Source organism: Hevea brasiliensis, chromosome 4, assembly GCF_030052815.1.
Source record: "Hevea brasiliensis isolate MT/VB/25A 57/8 chromosome 4, ASM3005281v1, whole genome shotgun sequence".
NCBI classification, from domain to species: Eukaryota; Viridiplantae; Streptophyta; class Magnoliopsida; order Malpighiales; family Euphorbiaceae; genus Hevea; species Hevea brasiliensis.
The window spans coordinates 39,381,890-39,388,799 of NC_079496.1; positions in this window are offsets into that span (position 1 = coordinate 39,381,890).

Sequence of the window (6,910 nt, forward strand, 5' to 3'; positions counted from 1 at the left end):
TACTCTTGAAAAATGTCATGAAAAATTAAATTGGTGGTACTTAATTCAATTAGCAAAAGATAGGAGCTTAATATGAGAATTTGGAAATTTAGGAATAAATTGGATATTGTATGTGTGATAGTACACTTGATTTTGGAAGTTTGGAAAGCTAATTGAAAAAGATTACAATCGGCAACTTGAAGTGTAAATCAAAATATGATGTTTCATGGGTTGGTTTTGTCACACCCTACCCCTCTGTAAGGCATAACATGATCCCGTAGTATACCTAATGAATTACCAACTCCGTCTACTGATAATCCATTAAATACACTACAAGGGATTTTAAAAACTTTTCTTATTTCTTTTACAGTGGTGAGCACTATTTACAGGTGTTAAAAACCTTTTTGAACTGAAGTGATAGATCTAACACATTTGAATTATTTGGAATTTCTGTAAAAATTTTGGCATAGTGCCATCTGTATTTTGGATAAAACAGTTCTTCAGAAAACCTATAAAAAGCACTTCAATATATTTCCAAATCTCAACTCCAACATTTTCTCAACACAACATATTTCTCAACTCAAATCCACAGTGATTTTTTTCAAAGACTGAGGTAAAAGAAATATAATACAATTTTTACAAGCCAAAATAACTCATAATTATTTTGCAACTTCAATATACAATTTTTATTTACAACTGCTCAAAACCAACAACAATATGTACATACAGTGAACATACATTACATTACAAAATATAAAATATTGGTATACTCATTATACCCTAGTCTCATTGGAGGTACTAGCGACCCCACAGACTGTCTGTCTGTCTACCTGCGACAACAATAAAAAGCTATCGCTGAGACAATGTCTCAGTTGTGCACAACATTAACTAAATACAAATTTAAATCACAATTCATAATTCAAATAAATAGTGGATACTTAAAAATCATAGTTAAATTCAAGACAATACTGTCATAAGGAATTTAACACAATATCACAATAAATCTCAATAATCAAAACATAGTTAAATTCAGAAGACAGTGAATGTCAATAAGAATTTAAACTCCATTTCACAAATTATCAAATCGCATAACAGCACAATTTAGTCAAATAAGTTAAGAATACAGTGTTGCCAATTCATTCACAACTTAAGCCATGACACAAATTTCCGATCAATGCCGCGTTGTACACCACGACAAAGTAATCACAACCCCACTAATCGAAATCAATGAGGAAGGGAGCTAGCTATATAATGAGTACTCATCCGATCACCTCAACTGGTAAACCAGAGAGGGAGAAAACTAAACGATCACGAATCCATAAATGGAGAAGGAAAATAAACGATCACAACCCCATAAAAGGAGAAGGAATGATATGATACTGTCATGCTAAGTGTGAACACAAAATCAATTCCAAACATTTTATTCAAATCATTCATGAGAATCCAATAAATTTCCAAAGTTATAATTTCATTCACAAAAGGGCAACACAATTCATAATTATCTTTAATTTCCACAAAAACCATTTACAGTGCTTTTCAATCAATAGTATCCATCAAATCATTTACAATGCTTTTCAAGCAATAAATATCCATTCAAACACATTTCCACAATTTAAAATAATAATGTACAAAAAGTCATAATTTATTTCAATTGAAAAATTCAAAAGAAATACTATTGTGCACAAGCACAATTTAAATCAATAACATACAATTAATCATATGAAATCTTATTCAGAGTAAAATCAGTTGAATACTGCGTTTCCTTGCATTCAGAATAACATACAAATAGTCATAAACCTTGTATACTGCGTTTCCTTGCATTTTATTGCAAATCGCTGGATTCCGGGATACTAGTTTGACCTAGCCGGACGACCTAGTTCCCTCAGTTTTCGGGTTTCAGTTAAAACTACAAACTTGTAGATCTATGTCTTACGGAACGCGGGGCAAAATTTTAGGTCAATCCGAGTTAATTAGACCAAGTTATGGTCATTATACTATTGCTGGTCAAATGGCATCAAATTAGGTCAATTTTAGGTCAATTTAGTCAACTTTGGTTCGGCCAGTTTTTGGACCCGAACTTGTGCAAGCTGTTTGACTTGCTTATGGTCATTTCTGGGCTTTGGTGTCTTCATAAGACTTGTAGGTATGGGTCTTAACTATTCATGGTTAAAATTTCATGTCAATTGGACTTGTTTGAGTGAGTTATGGCCTAAACACTAACTGCTGCCCAATTGGTCAAATTTCAGGCCTCAAATGTACTCAATCCGAATTGGTCATTTTTCATATCACCTTGCAAGCAGAATTTTGGTATGCTTTCTCAATGAAAGTTGGCACATTTTGTGCCTAGTTTCACCTCCAATTGGTCTCATACCAATTGAGGTTACACATTTAAAGTTATTGACTAAATTGCATACTGCCTTTAATTACTTTGCTTATACATGTATCCATTACACATTTAATTGCTATATGTCCACTCCCCTTACAATTTCTGTTTTGGTACATTACCAAAAACCATATTCCACTTCACTTAAATGTCACTTTGGGCAGATTGCAATTATCCTCAATACTCCAATTAAACTCACATTTACAAGTTCTAAGTACAATCATATATACCCTAAACATTACAAATTTTTACATACACTTACACAATCAATCTATACACATATCCATCAATTCTCAAGGTCAATATTCTGCCAATACTTTCATGAACATATACATTTATCCAAGAATCTCAAGGCTGTCGAAAACTTCCTCAACACCAAAGTGTCCTATAATTCATCAATTTCCATCCAAGTACAAAAATCACCATATACATATGAAGTAATTTACTAGGATATTAAATCACCATAACCAACATCATTTCTCATCAAATATATGCACAAATATTTCATCAAATACATAACTCCATGGCTGTCCAAAATGAACATCTCAATAACTCTTCAAACTTAAAAATTTTCTTCACAAAACCAACACCCATAACATGAACACAAAGTTTAACAAAGCTATCATAAAAAATGTTAACTTACCTTATGGTTGGAACTTATTAAACCTTGATTAAACTTCTTGATTTTGGTATCAAGTTCTTCCTTATGATGTGTAGACAAACTTTAATGAAGAACCCTAAGTGATTGGAGTTAAAATGGAGGAGTTAAGAGAGCTCATGCAAAACGGCAATGGTGGTTTCCTCACTTCTTCAATTCGGCTAGGTTGGGAAAATGGAGAAGATGAAGTTTCTGCTGGGTATAGTGGACTTACATCAGCACATTTTATTGTTTAATTAAATCATTAGTGGCCCACTCACACATTTAATCATTTAATAAGCTTAATTCTCACTTATTCCACATTAAACCCTTAATTCTTACTATTTACTTTAGGTACCACCAAATTAATTTTTCATTTCATTTTCTAAGTGTAATATTATTTATTTTTAATGGACATTTAGGTCAAAAGACAATTCGGGATGTCAAATGACCATAATGCCCCTGTTCGGGTTGCATTCCCGATTTTTCGGTAACACCGGGTTTTGTCTGTTTTTCGATTTCTCACTTTTCTTTGTACTAATTATTTAATTTTTCTTTAATCTTTCTAATGATATTTATTCTTCAATAAGGGTCCATTTAAGTCCTAAAAATGTTTTCCACGGTTCCCGCAGTCCAGGGCTAGTCAACGGTCCACGCCGTGACTTCCCGGTGCGGTCACCCATCGCTAGGGTTCTCGGCTCGCTTAACTTGGTTTCATTTCTTTGCTATTATTTTTCCTTTGTTTTTCTTGTATTTTCTTTTCTTGTATTTCATTATTTTATGTCTTCTCACTCATATCGAAGTGTAGTTCTAGGCATCCTAGCTGTCCGGACAACACTGGTCACCGAAACAGTAGAACGCACTACCGAACTTAGGGGTGTTACAATTCTCCCCCCCTTAAAATAATTTCGTCCATGAAATTTTACCCAATAGTCATCTTACAATAGTCATGCGTTTATTTTTTTCCCTTTTTATACGATCGAATAATCTTCTTTTCCTCAAATTTGTATAAGACTTTTAACAATCTAATACAATGTTTAATTTGTTTGGATAACACCAATCTCCTCTTGCTATTGTCCTGTCTAATATTTCGATTCATGTTCCTTCTTGAATGACCCTTGAGGTCATGTTAGAATCATTCATCAGTCATTGGTCCTCTGACCATTCTGGTCCATAGTCTTCCTCACATTAGTAATATTTCTTTGTTATATATGAATCAACTGTTCAAATCTCTACTTCCATAACTCTTTTTATCTGTCAATATTTTATAACTTACTTTCTTTTGTACCGAACTATAACCTTTCGATATTCTAACTTTTGAGTTTTAGATCCCTAAGTAGGATTTTCAAATTTATTTCTAACAATTGAATTATGTCCTGGCATAACTATACAAAAACAGATGACGTTGGCAACTATCCTCATCTAGGTGTACTATCAGATAGTACGTAGCTCTACACAATAATCTCAAGTTAGTACTGTAATCCGCAGTTTATAGTATAAACAATCAAGAACATTGCATAGTTACTACAATACATCCAAATAGATCAAACTTTCCTATCTTTTGTCCTTTTCGAATTCATTGATATCCAAACTTATTCTGATTACAATATCCATTAACAATTACTAACAGTAACATCTCTGCCTTCATCTAGAGCAATTCTATTATTGTAACTTACTTTTACGTCCTCTTGCTTTACATTAAATAGGCTCGCCAATTAGCTTTATAATTTATAGTGTGTCAGGAAATACTTTTCGCCGATAAACTCTTCCAAAACTAATTTCACTTATTATCACAATCCCTATCCTAAAAGGACTAATCACTAATGTATCAAAATTTATTTCCCTGACCTCCTGTCCTAGCGGACTTGTTACTAGCACCTCAAAGTCCATTTTTGTACATGGAACAACAATGCAATCAATGATGCTAGCACTCACATAAGAATGGGTAGAATCCGGAACAAATAACACAAACACATCTTGGTTAAAAGTTGAGAAGGTACCAGCCACAACGTCAGATGTCTCGGCCTCTTCCCTCTGTCTCATTGCATAGACTCTGCCCAGAGCACTGTCTTGCTCTGAATGTTTTACCGTGCCTTGGCTACCTGCTGGGCTACCTCTACCCCTACCTCTACCTCTGCTAGGTGGTTGTAAACTTCTGGTGACAGGGCTCTGAACTGACCCTTCTGCAGTAGTAGGAGGTGGTCCAACTCTGCGACTACTGGTGCAGTCCTTGGCAAAATGTCCTATGCCTCCATTGTTATAACAGGCTCCAATAGCCTTATAGCATATCCCACCATGATATCTTCCACAATTTTCACATTGGTGGGAATGGTAGGAACTTCTGGTACTCTACTGACCAGATAGAGGAGGTTTCTGTCCTGAATATCTTCCCCTACCAGACTTCTTACCACCTCTGCTGTGTCTCTCATAGTTCTTCCTCTTTCCAGTGGGACCATTGGAACTCTGTTCTACAGATTTTCCCTCTTTCTCTGTCTTCTCTGATCTCTTTTTCTCAGGAGCGGCTTCAGACTCAATTCTTTCTAACTCTAGAGCTTGAGAAACAAGTTCAGAGAAGTTAGTGTGTTTGAAGCCGACTACTTGTAATCTGATACTGGGCTTCAAGCCAGTTTCAAACCTCTTGCATCTCTCCCTGTTGGTAGAGAGTAGACTCACTGCATAATGGCTAAGGCGGGAAAATTCTCTTTCATACTCAGCCACTGATCTGTTCCCCTGTTTTAGACTTAGGAACTCTTGCAACTTCTGGTCTACATAAGCAACAGGGATATATTTCTGTCTGAATTCCCTGAGAAAGTCATTCCATGTTAGCACTGCAGGTTCTACCAGACTGTGGGGAATGGTTTTCCACCAATCATAAGCATCCCCCTGTAACAAAGACACTGAGTATTCAAATCTGAGCTCCTCTGTGCAATGCAATTTCTTGAATACCCTATCCATCCTCTCCAACCACTGTTCAGCCTCTAGAGGATCTACTGTCCCCTTGAACTCTGTAGCCCCATATTTCATCAATTTATCATACTGCCTGGTAGGAGACTGTGGTTATACCACTGGTGTCTGTATTGGGACTTGAGTAGGTACATTACCAACCATTTGTTGGAATATTGTAGCCATCTCACGAGCGAATCGAGCAGAAATCAGATCAGAGGGGTGTCTTTGAACCACTGACATTATGTAGGCCTGGGGCATCCCCTTACACCTCAGCCTCAATAGATTGATCGATTGAACGATCACCCTCTTCCATAGTCAATGTGAGGATTTTAGATCTCCTGAACAAATAGCACAAGGAGATTTCCTCCCGTTAGTGCATATTTATAATGTAATGTACTGTATGTATCAAACAATGATATTGAGCAGTTGTACTATGAAGAAAGAATATTCAAGTAACAGGTGAAAACAGAATTTAAAAACTTTGCTCTGATACCACTAAAACATGTCACACCTTACCCCTCTGTAAGGCATAACATGATCCCGTAGTATACCTAATGAATTACCAACTCCGTCTACTGATAATCCATTAAATACACTACAAGGGATTTTAAAAACTTTTCTTACTTCTTTTACAGTGGTGAGCACTATTTACAGGTGTTAAAAACCTTTTTGAACTGAAGTGATAGATCTAACACATTTGAATTATTTGGAATTTCTGTAAAAATTTTGGCATAGTGCCATCTGTATTTTGGATAAAACAGTTCTTCAGAAAACCTGTAAAAAGCACTTCAATATATTTCCAAATCTCAACTCCAACATCTTCTCAACACAACACATTTCTCAACTCAAATCCACAGTGATTTTTTTCAAAGACAGAGGTAAAAGAAATATAATACAATTTTTACAAGCCAAAATAACTCATAATTATTTTGCAACTTCAACGTACAATTTTTATTTACAACTGC